Genomic DNA, 15622 nt, shown 5'->3' with positions numbered 1-15622 from the left:
AAACAGATCCAAAACCCAGAAAAAATAAATGCTGATGCTAATGTGAGCATTTTCACAGGAGCCTTTGACTGCCTTTGGCTAATGCTTCAAAAGCTCTTAGGCTAGGACTTTCTATACATCATTCCCATGCTGTATCAATTTGAGAAAACAACCTAACCTCTGCACCCTTAAGCTATCTTTTCTCTAAAGTGGAATAAGGTTTTTCTCCCTAAATGTTTGCAGTGCTTTATGACCCTCTGATAGAAGATACTAGGAAAGGCTGATATAAAATTTCAGGGTATTCTGTAGGAGTTTCTCTCCACTGATTTTGGTGGCCTTTGGAATAAATCCTAGAAGAGCAAAGAATCATTATTATATTCATGTAATAGCAATGCACTAGGCCAGCAATAAGCAACTTTTCTTTTGAAGGGCACAATTCAGGTATTTGTGCACATAGAGGGTAGAAGTATTTCCGCACATGGATTAACCTTTTCTTCTGCTGACTATACAGCACAGACTTCTGCCAGGAGCACAAGTGCAACTTCACAAATACAACATTAATGATTCTCTGGGTGGCTCAAGGAAGAAGGGCTGAAGGCTGGAGAAAGCAGAAGATTGTCTATAAAAAAGGGAAACTGAGGAAAAAAACACTTTCAAGAAATAAGTTTGGATTCTTTTATTTTGAAATATCTGTCAGCCTAAAAGTCTTTAAGTCATTAAAAACTCACCTCTAAGTTGTGCAACATGTTTGCTATTAATTTATCCAGCATTTACAAGCACAACCAAGCAGGAGGTCAAGAAATGTTTTAACCATAGCCAAGTTTTCCTTGAGTTTGTTTTTTCCCCCTTCTTTTTAATGTCAGTGATAAAAATTAAATAACTAGAAAAAAACCCACTTTTTTTAAAAAAACAAGTTATTCAGAAAAGAGAAAAGAAAATGTTTTTTTCCTTCCCACCCCAGTGAAATATAGGCCTATAGATTCTAGTGGGCTTTTGATCATGCATTAAGATTTTCTTCCAAATAAGTTTTTGCAAAGAATATGAATGAACTGATCTACTGCTAATATTATACCATAATAATGATAACAAACACTACATATCAGTATCACAGGCTATCTGACTATGACTGAAATAGACTGTAATACTTGTAATAAAAGTTTAAAACCAATACTATTAAAGTTTTACCTCCTCCACAATCATAAGAGTATAAATAATAATAAGTTATGAAATGCTCTCTGGCTTCTCTGCATGTGCAGGAATTGTTTCTATTGCCAAAGGCACCTCTTGTGTGTGGCATATCTTAACCACAGAATTGATATCTATGTACAGAATTTGGTGTCATCAACATTCAACTCACAGCTGAAACTATTTTGGAGTTTTGTTAAGAATGACAGGATTTGATGAATGGAGATTAATGATTAAACTATTTCAGCCTTTCGAAGTCCTCGCACAATGTGACAGCAAATAAGTCTTCAAAGAGATTTATTTTCGTTCCTAGCAGCTGGATATCTAGAGCCTGCCGGTCCTGAGGGAGTCCCAGAGACCTACTTGATGATGGGAGTGTTTCACAGCTGTAAGAGACTTGGATTGTTAAACAATGACTTGAGCTGTAACATATTTTAGTGAAGAGACTCTTAAAACCCTGATGTTTTCTAATTGCCTACAGCCTGTTTACTTATCGCTGGAAACCTACAAGCTCCTATACTGTACCATGAGGTAGTGAAAGACTGTCTTTAACATGTAATTTAATTACAAAGAAGTTATTCCAGAAAAATAAATCCATCTCCATTTTCTGCTTTCAGAGGTGCAGTTGGGCCAGGTGACTTGCTGATATGGGTAAGATGATACTGTTCCCGATGGAGTACTAAACTGGTACCTCATTCTTAGCATCCGTTGAGAATATATGACTGTGCATGAGTTTCCACAGAGTTAAAATAAGCAAATAGCAGAGAAAACGTCTTCTAGTTCGTGAAACCCTTCTACAGGCTTGCATATAGCAGTTACGTTTACCCTGTTGACAGTGGCAAGGCAAACTTCCCTTTGACCATCATTATGGTGCCAAAATTAGAACTGCAAGATTAGACTCTCTAATACATGCTTGGAGAAAAAAACACATGAAATAGATTTCACCAGTACTATATTCAGTAAGGTATAAGGGTATTTAATAGTATTAATGACCTTTATGATTCTTAGAGAAATATTCCTTATTATCACTTAGACAGGAAAACAGATATGAAAAATAATTGGTTTATTTACCTATAGAAAATATTTACTTGCAAGGCAGCTATTCAATTGCAGATATTTCCATTTTGAACTTGAAAGGCAATGCACAATGCCAGGGAAACATTTACGAAGTCATGAGGTTTTATGAAACACATTTTTATAATCTGCATGCACATTTAAAAATCACTTTGAAACTCTCATCAAAAATTTAATTGCAGGCTCTTTAGTGATCTCTATTACCAAGCCTTGATTATTTTTGCAAAATATGCTACATTAACTTACATACGATGAAGTCGTAGATTTAAATAGCTTTAAAGTATTATAATTAAAATTAAATAACCATAAACAAAATTAATGAATAACATTTTGTGGTTCATATCTCTAGCTTTTATGGATTAAATTCATTTGCTGATTAGAATGCCAAAAGTAGCCATTTTCTGTCATACAGTCATAATTCTGAATGGCTGTACTTGTGGATAAAATTCTACTCAAAACCAGAACAACACAGAATTGAACTACATAAAATTCTAGCAGTGCAGGTACTACCTTGAATCAAAACATTTTTACAGTGAACACTTTGGTGTTACAGCAAATAAATATATTAATAACCATATTTTAGGAGGCCAGAAAACCCTTACAAAATCTTGCACCTTCCTAAAATTTATCTTAAAATATTTAAGACTGTTTTCCAAATTTCTCATTTAGCTTAGTTAGTCTATGGCAAGCAAATGATAGGGATATCATTTCCATAGTCTGCATTAAGAATGTCATTTAGTAAATTTATTTTTTTCTTTATTTGAATTACTAAGAGTAGAATTAATCCGCTATAGAAATAGCTATAAACTCCTTCGGAAATTCTTTTTTAAAAAACCTCATATTTAATCCCAGTATAATAAAATGTAATGCAACATTGCAGGGCAACACGAAGCAGCATTTCATTCAGCAACGATTTATCACTTTCACTCTGTTTTGAAGTGTCTCAGTGATCCACATGTTTTTGGCTAGTGATTTTCAGTCAGCACCATGCCTTCCTGCCTCAGTGACACACAGCCTCTTGTCACAAACCAGTTTAAGTTTGACTTTGATTTCTTCCCCAGAAATATAGATTAGGTGGGATCTGTGATGTACTGGAAAAAGATTAGTTTGTATAATTTTGGTCAGTTTCCAGGCATCACTTTTTAAAGTAGGAAAATCCAGTAATTTTGGATCCAAAAAATCCAATAATGCCAATTTTGAAAGCTATTGTCTTCTATCACGGCGAAAGAAATCACTGTGAAAGGCACTGTGAATATTTACAAATGAACAGCAACTGACCGAGACAACATGGCGAATCTTTTGCTTTAAAAGTGGATGAGATTAATGTGTAAGAATTATACAAGCAAAATAATGAAGTATAAAATAGTATACAAAAAAGCAAAGTACTTAAAATGAACCTCATACTTCAGAAATGCCACTGCTTAGTTACATATAAGTGGAATATTTAATCCATTTATCTTTTCTATAATAAAGGAATACTGTTAGGAGAAAAACTGCTAGTTTTACAGTCTTCCACTTCTCCCTGGACTCTGTTGAACAGAGTTTTGCTCTAGAAAAAAGTCCAAAATTCCTCAGAAAAATGAGGAGGAAAATAGCCCTTAGCAAAGCACTTTTTGCTAGTATTCTGCACAATGGAGGAGGAGGCTCCATGTCTGAACTCATCAGTGGATGCTAAACTTTGTAAGCAAGTCACACTTACACATCTGTGGTATTTTGCACTTTTCTTTCCCTTATATTCCTAAGGCATGCAGATGTCTTGATAGCAGAGACTGGCAAGCAGAAAGGCTTGTTTTCTGAGCCAAGTAGAAAGCAAGCAAAAAAACCCCCTAGAATTACCAGAGCCATCCATGCAACTGTGTATGAAGCAGGTAGGGCACGCCACAGCCCCAGCTAGGGACTCCAGTGGCCACCCATACTCACACGTCCTTACACAAACATGGGAAATGCAATGTTTGCATTTCCTCTGCAAATGGAAATGATCCTGCTTAGGTTGGAGTGGAGCTCGGTCATCTTCTAATGACAGCAGCAGCAGCTACTGCCTGTGCTACGCTACTAGAAAGGAGGACCTCCTTTCTCCTTTTCAATATTAAGAGAGTAAAAACTGAACGAATTTTCATCTATTACGGGACTGAGAAATGAAGGAGTTATGCTTCACTGTGGCTTACTAGCTACTGTACATTCCAATAACTGCTAACTTTCAGGTGTTTTCTTCCTTAAGTGGTGAAGTAAAGATGTATATTATGATAGATTTAATTTCTACCTGTAGCTTTTATAGGATCATGTCTATAGGGAAGTAGGTTCCAATGTGTCCTCAGCTGTGGAAGGAGAGACAGGTGCACACTGAAAAAACAAGGCTCCTCTTCAGTGCAGCTGGTTTAACAAGAGCACAGAGGTTTTATTTGGACCACACTTGGAAAATGGGAATTTCCATCTTTTTGTTCTCTTCTTAATGTACTGTGCAGAAAGGTCACTTGTTCTGGCAGTGGCTGACATATGACATCTGAGCAGATCCTTAACTACAGTAAATTGCAGTAGTTCAGCAGTATAAATAGCCATAGTAGCACTCACTAGCCAAGGACTGGCTCCAAAATGCTTTTGATTAATTTCCTGTTACAGGCTTGGTCTTCAAATGCCTCTAGATAACTGCCTGGCAGTGCAGTTAAACCCAATTTGCAGAGTGGCATTTCCAAAGTTCTCCCGTCAATTCAAATGCCAGCATTTGATGCTTTCTATTTATCATATTTACCCACCTCTGTAGGTGGCCTCATTGGAAGGCTGACCGGAGTTCAATTTGTACTGACGTAGCGTAGATAAACAGCAGTGTTAATTCCTTCCATAAACCATCTGGTGGTTTTCCAGTTGTGTATTTACCAATCTGTGAAGTCCTCATTTTGTATGGAAGGACTTCATGTCCTTCTTTTTCTGGCACATAGAGCTGGATGATAAAAAATATCCTGTTACTTTGCTTCCCAGTTTAAAATTACAGTTCTTAACTTTCATAGCTTTTGTTGTTTGGTTACAATGGCAAGTTTTCAGCAATATACGCATGGCCAACAAATATCAACTAAAAAATGGATCTTCATCTTCATAATATATTCTACTAGAACCTTTTTTATGTGCAGTAATTTGGACTACAACTAAACCCTTTTAATTGTAACACTTTATGGCAATTTGAGTTAAAATACAATTGTAACATAAGTGGGATTTCTAGTCATAAGACTCATTTACTTGAAGTAAATGAAGATATATCTGAGTAGCAGAAACCAATATATGAATGTTGAACAAAATGTTCTTTTCTACACATTGTAATATCAGAATTATGAGCTTACTTTTTCTGTCACTTACATGAGTTCTAACTAATTTTGGTGAAGTTACTCTTCAGTTGTCCCGATTTAAAGTGATAACAGAATCAGCCAATCTTTATTTTTGAGGGAAAGCATGTACCGTCCTCAGGAGAACGCAGTGTCAATGAATGATCTAGTTTTTGTATCCATGCTGAATAACTGAGATTTTACATGCACGTAAAACTGCAGGAGCAATAGGGGCTGGAAAAGGACTATTGCTTCAAAAAATAATAAAAGCTAGAGGAAATCTTAATAGATTGAAAGCAGAGGGAAGAAAATGCAGTTGTTTAGCTTAAATGCCTAAATCAATCTGATCTGATTTCTGAAAGGCCCTCTCATACTGATATTTTTCAGAGAGAGTGGACAGAGATCACAAAACGAGGCACATGTGTAGGCTTTTTTAGACCTGAGGACTCTATCTAGCGTCTGGACTAATTTCTCGGAGCACTGTCCTTTTTTAAGTAACTCTCTCAATAGAAAGAAAAAGCACAAAATACAAACAAGCAACAAAACCCCTTTCTCAGGGATAGGCCTTCTTTTTAAAGAAGGCAGACTCTACAAAAGGTGCTTTGCAGCAAGAAAAACCCATGCGAGTGACACCATGCAAATGGGCTCTCTGCTCCCAGTGGCTACACTGGGCCGTCCCAGTTATTGCACTGAAGCAGGTCAGTGGAGGGGTACTAGAAACAGGACCCTGAATTGGTGGTTTACATTCATTCAGCAGTCCTGGCAACCTATGCTCCCTGGTCTTACCTCTGACTAGAAGAGCAAATGACTGACAGAGATGTAGGAAAGAGTGAAAAAAATTGGAAGATAGCATTTGATGCCAGATTTGGGGCCACATAGTGATATCTGGGAGATGGAAAAGTGTTTACATCCTAACTTGCCCGTACTCCATCTGTTTGCAACAAGATACTTGGTCCCTATGAAAGCAGAGGGAAAACAGATTTTTTTTTTTTTTTTTTACTGCAGTCATGTAGATTTTGAAAGAAGGAAACCAAGCTAAAATTAAATATAATTTTTCTTTTTCCCCAAAGACTCAGTCTGGATGGATGCCAAACCACATTTCAGAGGGGTGAGAAAGGCCCAACATCTGCTTCTGGTGTAACTGTTTGTATCTTCACTCTAGGAAAATTAGGTTTGAAATAATCTCAGATTGTCTGATACCTGTATCCTATTAGAAGTGACACATGGAAACACCTTCAGTGTACTGAATTTAGCACCATGTCAACAGTTTAAAATTAACAGGAAAAATTGGTAAAATCATTGCTTCCCAGTTTCTGCTGAAACAGATCTTGTGCCATTTCACAAGACCATACTGCAAACTTCATCCATAGAAGTAATGGGGTTTGAACCAGTAATTATAACATAGTTTGTGTCCTTAGCTGTAGCTAGGATTAAATTAAGTGTGTACCTTGTTTTCTCTTTCGACCTATGTTTTGTATTGTGAGCCAAGGCTCACTGGAGATACGCCTAAGGATTGATTGCCAGCAAGTAAACATCAAGGACATGTAATGATTTCAGTGACAGTTATTCTGAAGTTCAGGTCTGAATCTGAAGTTTAACAATTTTCAGCTTATTAAAATAATGAGCAGAACATACCTGATTTGTCTCAAGCAAATGATTCAATTTTCTGCTACAGAATCTAAATTCTTGTGTCATAAAGTTTTGCTATTTTTGGACACACAGAAAATTCAAAAGTCATTCTTCTGTTCTGTTGTATCAACAGCACACTTCACTCCAAGCAGCATTACTTGCAGAGTCCAATGCGCTATCTCCAACTCACTTCCTTCTCCTCCCAAGTACCATGTCTCATGCTTGTGATTATTCTCCATGGATTTCCATAAGCTTCTGTAACAGCTCTCAGTTTGCAGTGGACACATCTATTTTCCTTAAATTATCAAGGAGGCTTCAAAGAGGCTTCTCCACTGATGAGAGTTTAGGCAACCAAGGTATATGAACTTGTCTCTTTTTCAGTATCCATGTAATTTTTGAGGTTCAATAAGGGCAAGTGCAGAGTCCTGCACCTAGGGAAAAATAACCCTAGGCACCAGTACAAGCTGGGGGCTGACCTACTGGAGAGCAGCTCTGCAGAGAAGGACCTGGGAGTGCTGGTGGATGGCAGGTTGATCATGAGCCAGCAATGTCCCCTTGTGGCCAGGAAGGCCAATGGTCTCCTGGGGTGCATTAGGAAGAGTGTTGCCAGCAGGTCGAGGGAGGTGATCCTGCCCCTCTGCTCAGCCCTGGGGAGGCCTCATCTCAAGTAGTGCGTCCAGTTCTGGGCTCCCCACTACAAGAGAGACATGGAGCTGCTGGAGAGAGTCCACTGCAGGGCTACAAAGATGATCAGAGGGCTGCAGCACCTGCCCCATGAGGAACAGCTGCGAGAGCTGGGCCTCTTCAGCCTGGGGAAGAGAAGACTGAGGGGGGATCTGATCAGTGTGTACAAGTACCTGAAGGGAGGGTGTCAGGGGGACAGGGACAAACTCTTTTCAGTTGTCCCGTGTGACAGGACAAGAGGCAATGGGCAGAAACTGAAGCACAGGAAGTTCCGCCTGACCGTGAGGGGGGGATTTCTTCACTGTGAGAGTGACAGAGCACTAGCACAGGTTGCCCAGAGAGGTGGTGGAGTCTCCTTCTCTGGAGATCTTCAAGGTCCGCCTGGATGCAACCCTGTCTAACATGCTCTAGGTGACCCTGCTGAGCAGGGAGGTTGGACTAGATGCTCCCCAGAGGTTCCTTCCAACCTTACTGATTCTATGATTCTACTATGCACATGTGTCTGGGGACCTTTTGCCAGGTAAGATACTGACAGTAAGATTCAAGTTCTTTTGAGAAAGAACATTCATTAAAATTCATTAAAATATTTATGACTTTCAAAAATATTACACTACCTGAAAGATACACTATCCATTACAAAAATATGTCTTCCCATCTGTCTTTAAACACATCCTCCTCCTCTTTTTTTTTTTAAAAAAAAATAAAAAATAAAATAAAGAAATTTGGATGCGTTTTTTTTGCATTGTTTTTAAATGTAGTTTGAGAAGTTTGGGTTTTTTTTGTTTTTTACATAGTATTGTTTTTCAACAGTTCTTCATTTTCAATTAACCATGTCAAGAGTCAAAACACAGGAAAAACACTGACCTTCATTATTCTTTTCCTTATTGTCCTACTAGTCCTAAGACATCATGTGAGTTATTTCATCTTTGAAATAGCTGTAACAAACAAAATGGTTAGCTACATAAACACAGACAGGTCAAAACATTTTAAGACTTAGAAAATACCAAATTAACGTTTGGAAATTTAAGCAAACAGCCACTACCAAGGTTTGTCAGTTGTCTGATAGAGGACAAACTGGAGGAAGAACTACCCTGGCTGACGGAGGCTCTGCAATAGGCCTGGTAACATACAGAATCACTGGCATCATGTCAGTGCTACTCAGTTCAGCTTAGTGCTTTCATCTCCTTTTTCTTCTCTCTTTTTTTTTCCTAGTCAAAAGACAACAACAATAAAAAGCACAAAAACTCAATAAACTCCTATTATATGTATTCTGCTGTGAGTATATAAGCAAAGCCCAAACTCATACAAAAACAGGCAGAAAGTTAAAAATATGTGCAAGCAAACTAAATTTCAACACAAATTACAGCATGCTAATGAAAAATATGTAAAAGGTAGAAAAATAGAGTAACAAAGGAAAGTGAAACCAGCAATACTGAGGCACTTACTAGGAGGAGTAAAACATTCAGGATCCTGTAAAAAGAAGAAGAAAGTATCAACACAATCTTTAGTTCCAACACTACCCATATGAGTCTTCTGTATGGAATGGTAGGAGTGACACTAAACAGAGGATAGTCTGTACTATTTTGCATGCACCGTTAGCTGAAAAATATCAGAGAGAACTTGGAGAAAATCCAAACCTAGCTGGGGTGGAATTTATACTAGAGGTACAGTTTCAGTGCCACAGCATGAGTTTGGAATACCTTAATGGAAACTGATCCCAATGTCTTAGGTCTGAAACTCTCAGCTTAAGAGAACAAACTATGAACAGCCTTGAAAGCTTCCCAAGAAATAATATAATAAAGTACTATAAGCAAAATGTGTGTTGTATATTAGAAGGAAAAAAAAGCAATGTGAAACTGAATGAAGGAAGCTTATGGCTACCTGCTGGAAACAGCCTTATGAAAAGAGTGATATTGGCAGGGCACTCCTCTAAAAATGGCGCTGCAAATCCCTTATTGAGTTATTAAACAACAGCAACACTCTGAATGGAACAATATCGGGTAGACAGTAATTCTTCATTAGGAATGTCCCATTAGAAGATTTCTCTTTTGCAAGTATCTTTTGTCTATTACTGAAATAGAGGAGAGAAAAAAAGGGTGCCTCGTACACAGCTGCTGTACTTCAGGTTTACAAAAAAATGACAAGGTGCCAATAAGAATTTAGTATAGCTACAATACTGCTCTTCCTGTATTTCAGTCATGTTACAGATGAGATTCAACTGGAATATAGATGCAGCATCCTGCTATCTAGATGTGCAAATACTGATCCTATTCAAATATCAGTGTAAGTTACTCTTTTCCTCATAGGCAGCTTGGCTTCTGCAAGATACTTTAGCTGCTGGCAAAGAACCACCCACACATCCCACAATCTGTTTACCCAAACTGAGATCTATATAAAGAACAGAATCAACAGATACTTATTTCTAAGTGTAAACATGGGCTGCAAAACTCCAAATAAACACCAGCACAGCCTTCCCAAATATCCCAACTCCCTTTGAACTTCCAGAAGTTAGTTTTTCACTGGTAATTTTGATTTTAAATTAATGAGCCCACTTCAAAGTCTTAGTAAGTTTTTATCCTCCAAAAAATAGACAGGCTTGGTTATTCCTGGTTGGGACTTGCTATTACATTTGACAAATGTGAAACAAAATAACAGGTAATAAATTCAGATAAAAATCACATACTTGGGCTTGAGGAAGTACACTATTCTTTTAAAGATGGGCAATGCAGTCTTACACCAGCATTTGTGATTTCCTTTCAGGACAAAAATAAACAAAGGATTTGTTTATTCTTCCCTGGAGAAAAAATGTTCAGGTTAATAAAAATGTAACTTCCAGCATCTGTCTGATTAGTGGCTGATAAGGTCATGTCATCTGACCAGAAACAATTTAGGGACTGTGTTGTGAGAAAGGAAAACTTACTAGTTAGAAATTTGCACATAGGAAGTACCAGCTTCATTATTTTCATTAGCCATATTGACTTTCTTCATGCTTAAAGAAAAAGAAAAACATGAAACAAACATACAGAGAAGGAATATGGAAGCAAATCCAGAGAGATGAGGTCATGGAAATCAAGTGACTTAGCCATTGGCATGCCATTGGCAGCCAAATGCAAGCATTTGGGATCTGGATCCTTCTGAAATGTTTTCACAGTTCAGTTGTTAAGTACAACCAAAGATTTAAAATCCTTTTGTCATGTCAGCAGACACAAAATTATTTCATGGAGGCTGAGGCCTGATTGCATCTGAAAATGAAATGCCCTGTTTGCCCTCCTTCCCTCTAAACAAATTAAGGTATACAAGCAGCATGCATATCTTTCAAGCCACATTTCAGGTGTTTGTTTTCTTCAGATTAATGAAGATTTTTTGTTTGTTTGTTTCTGTAGTTCACTGTACTTTATTCCTAAGAAACACTGTGCTAGTCACGTACCCTTTCGATTTCACAACAGAGCAATTCCCATTGGAAAACCTGTGCAAAGGCATGGGATCCTTTTCTTTTTGCCGTAAGCCAGCAAAGCTCTGATCTGCAGGTCTCAATGAAGCTTTTGATTAAGCTATATCAGTCTGTGTTGCTGAAAATCTGCTCTTGTATGTGAAATGACTTATGGAAAACTACGGGAAAATTTGCTCCTTGTACCACCGCTACTTCCTTTAAAGATAGGATGCACTTATATAAGGTCAGCATACTGTCCTGTCCCTAAAGAAATGACAACTGAGAGAGGGTTATAACATAGGTATAGCAATGCTAGGTGAAGTCAGAGCCAGAGTATCTTCCATTCAAGTCAATGTGATATTATTATACAGTAATATTTAAAAATCCATACTGCTCTTCCCAAGATGAATTTCTCTTGTGCATTTTTAAAGATTTGCACTTCTTTATCATTAGCTGTAGGTGTTAGCCAACACATTCATTTGCAAACAGAAGAGCACAGTGAGAAACAGAGGGTAATGAGATTAAAGGTAGCCAGGTATGACACATCACAGAGGTAAGACAGGTACAGGCATCCAGTATGCACACACAGCTGTCACAGCGCAGGATTCAAGATACCACCTGCTGAATGGAAGGATGCCAGAAGACTCTTTAAAGTCACAAACAGAATTTTATGCTTAGGGAGAGGAACTGAGGAAAAGGAATCCACTCCCTTTGGAAATCCTTGTTAACAGCAAATCCTATTAAGTTATATGCATCTATGGTGCCTACTGTAATGTACTATGAACAAGTTAATCAAATTACTGGGCATATTGCACTCTTGCATATCTGAAACAGCAAGCTATGAATTTCGTTGATCTGTTGTGTAGTAGTCTTGCATTTCTCTCTCAGCTCTGGGAACTGTTCAGGAAACAATGTTGATGATCAGCATTATATGGCCAGATGATAACATTTATTTCAGTTTCCAGAAGGCACATGACAAAGCCCCACATATGGAAGGGGAGAGATGTATTGCTCTGCATCAAAAGCTGATTAAGAGACCAAAACCAAAAAGAGATACAAATATCAATTTATAATGGCAGAAGGTGAAGATCTAACTGCCTTGCAATTCTTTACTGAACTCTATGTTACTTAAAATATTTATTATTAATTTAGTATAAGATATGAAGAAGCCCAGCCTTCGGAGGAACTGGTCTTAAGGGTTTTAAGTACCACTGAGGACTGGAAAAAAAATCAGAAGGACATAACATCTTGTCTACAAAAGAGCTAAAGTCTTTTAGTAAGTGCTCTACACCAATGTCCTGGCTGTTAATTTAGAAACTCCCAAGATGTATTTTGCTTTTATCACCACGCAGTCCACTTATTGCCTAGTTTAAGCATTAAAGATTATATTGTACTTAAAAAACAAAACAAGCTCTCCTTCTGTCACCAAAACCAGAGACTGCAAAGTATCAGAACTGAAAAAACCCATAAAAGAACCCATGCTGAGCTCTCCCATAGCCACTGTCACACTGATTCCAGTGCCCGTGTTAGCTGCTGGCGTTTGTTTGCCTCACGTCTCCTTTTGTGCATGTTTGTGCTGTAAACATTATTGCTCTTCAAAAATGATACAAACTGGGTTTTTTTTTTTTTTTTAAACTTCTAAGAAAAAGCAGCTCTACTATATCATGGCAAAACAGACGAGAAACCTGCTGTACCAAGAAATTCACTGGCTTGCTGCCCACCCCCCTGCCACTCTTTTGCTAGGGGTCCCTCGCACTCCCTGGAGGTGCAGGACAGCAGCCCAAGGGAATAGCTCAGCTGCCACCCCCCTGCTGCCTCATTCCCCGAGCGTCCTGCACCTTCTCTCCTTCATATCTGGAGGTGCATCCATCCTGGGAGCCCAAGGCAGCCACGCACCAAACACACCCAGCTGCACTGTCAGACGGGCAGTTACTACATGATCAAAAAAAACCCAGCTGCCCTCCCCACAGCAGAGTAGGTACCTTTGCTAGATACGCTTCTGGTGACATGGCAAGAGTGAGACTGGGGTGTGGGAGCTCCCTATGTCTCATTAATGAGTTACACACATCCAGATATGCAGTATCCCTTTTATAGAAAGGAATATGCTATATATTTACTGAAGATATATGCTGCGCTATATACTATGTTTCCAACAGGCTCCTATGATGTCACCTTGCCTGTCAATCCTTAGCTGAATGCAGAGGTGTTATGGACAGTTCTAAAGGACTGAAAATGCCTGTTTATAATAGAAATGCTGGCTAATTCAGAAAAATACCAAGGAAAATGTCAAAGCTGTCTTTCACTGGTGCTCATAAAAAAAAGGTGTGTGGCCATTCTAAAGAAATTTCAAGCCTACTTGTATTTGTTATTGCTATAAAATTGACTCTCATGTCTAATTTATTGGCTGGACTTGAAATATACTTCTAAGGTCAAAGTTATCTTAAATGCTGTAAAACCTAGTATTGATCATTTTCTCTCTTCAGTCATTTTAACTACCTCATACATCAAAACTGCCTTTTAAATTTATCCACAGAAGTCCCAAATGCATAAAAATACAGCTTAGAAAAAGAACTTTCTGAAAGAGTGTTATCTTCTGCCAAACTGAAACAAGTTTCCTCCTCCCTGCTGCCATTATTCTTTCTGATTTATGGAAATGTTATTCACTTCATCTTCCTAAAAATTCATTAAATTTGAAAAATAAAGGGTTGTTCACTTTAAACTTTTGATGGAAAATGTTTATGACAACACAATTGTGGAGCAAAATGTAAGCATACCAAAATATAATAATAATGGATATAGTAAATATTTTTCATTTGACTAATTGTTCTTAATTTGCTTCGCTCAAATTAAAACAACCAATCTTGACTTCAGCAATTCAATAAACTCTCAGTGTTGCTCAAAGCAATGTCAGTTTGAATTCATAAAACTGGACCTTTAAGACTGATTTGCAAATCCTTTCAGAGAACAAGAATGTCTGAGAATGGATATGCTTTACCAGCCAAGTGCACTCTTAGTTTTCACAGGATATATTTGGTGTGTATTTGTCTGGCATAAGTTACTCAGCAGTTTTGAGAAACTTGATCACAATGTGTTATCACCACTGGAGATTTTTCTCCACTGAACAAAGAAATGCAACTTTTTTTTCAGAGAAAATGTGGATTTGTTGCTTTCAGATACAATTTGAGGACAGACTGCTTACATGCCGACAATATGACCAACTATTGATGCTTATGTTTGGATTGCAATCCCATAACATATTGTATCTATCAAACAATTACCTTGTCACTAGCTCTTTACAGTCTAGAAATATGTATAGGCACAATCAGTTCTGTCCCCACACAAAAAAACTTGCAGCTGGGAAACTAACAACCTGATTTGTACCTTGTTAGGCAAAAAGATGCTCTGATAATTCATTGTACAATGGAAATTCAGACTTCTGCAAAGTATTTTTGCTTGATTCTCTGTGCTTCCTGCAGATTTGTATTGCATGCTAAACCAGGGATTGCACCCCTGAATGTATACTTTTGAAATAATGCTGAGTTTTGCTATTGACTTCAGCTCAAGCAGGACTGGATGTAAATCAAGCATCTAACTGGCTGCTTAGGTACCCAAGTCTCTTGCCCTAGCTGGCCAAAGCCCTATGTACACATAGGTAAAGCCCTGTCTTTACTCAGGGCCTAGTATTTCTAAACAGCATAGATTATTATAATGTTCAAAAAGCACTGAGAAAAAAGGCGTACAAATCTTAATAAAAAACAACTGTTTTCTTTAGCTTCTAAAGAAAACAAAAGTGCATCCTCTTTTTGCTCCGTATCTCTCTCCTTCTGGAGCGCATTCTTAACAACAATGTAGTGTATATGCTGATTACTGATTTTTTCTGCGTGTATCTGAACTCCTAGCACAGATTAGAAGCAGAAGCCTCAAAGGATTTCTTTACAGGACAGATCAAAAGCCCTTGGTTACGAATTAGAAGAAAACTGTCCACTCAGGAGCTAAAATTCCCCGGGGTTTTCACTTAAACTCACTTAAAACTGTTCATCTAAACTGTTAATATATGGTATTCCATGGTACCCAAGTTGGTACCCCAAAACTGTTCCATGATAGACAGTAAAGACTCTTAAAAGTTTTATATAATTTTGAGGACTGTAATTCAGCACTAGCACCAGCACTCTAGCAGTACCATGGACAGAATTACACAGTTTCAATTTAAATATACCTTGGTATACTGCATAACAGTAATGGTTTCTACCATTATAGTGTTTCTACTAGATTGATTTTAGATGTGCTTTCAAATGCAAGCAGTTAAAACCTGCTCCAGAGTCAACCTCGT

This window comes from Rhea pennata, chromosome 4 (assembly GCF_028389875.1).
Source record: "Rhea pennata isolate bPtePen1 chromosome 4, bPtePen1.pri, whole genome shotgun sequence".
Classification (NCBI taxonomy): Eukaryota; Metazoa; Chordata; class Aves; order Rheiformes; family Rheidae; genus Rhea; species Rhea pennata.
The sequence above is the reverse complement of the archived record's forward strand: the minus strand, read 5'-3'. Positions refer to the sequence as shown.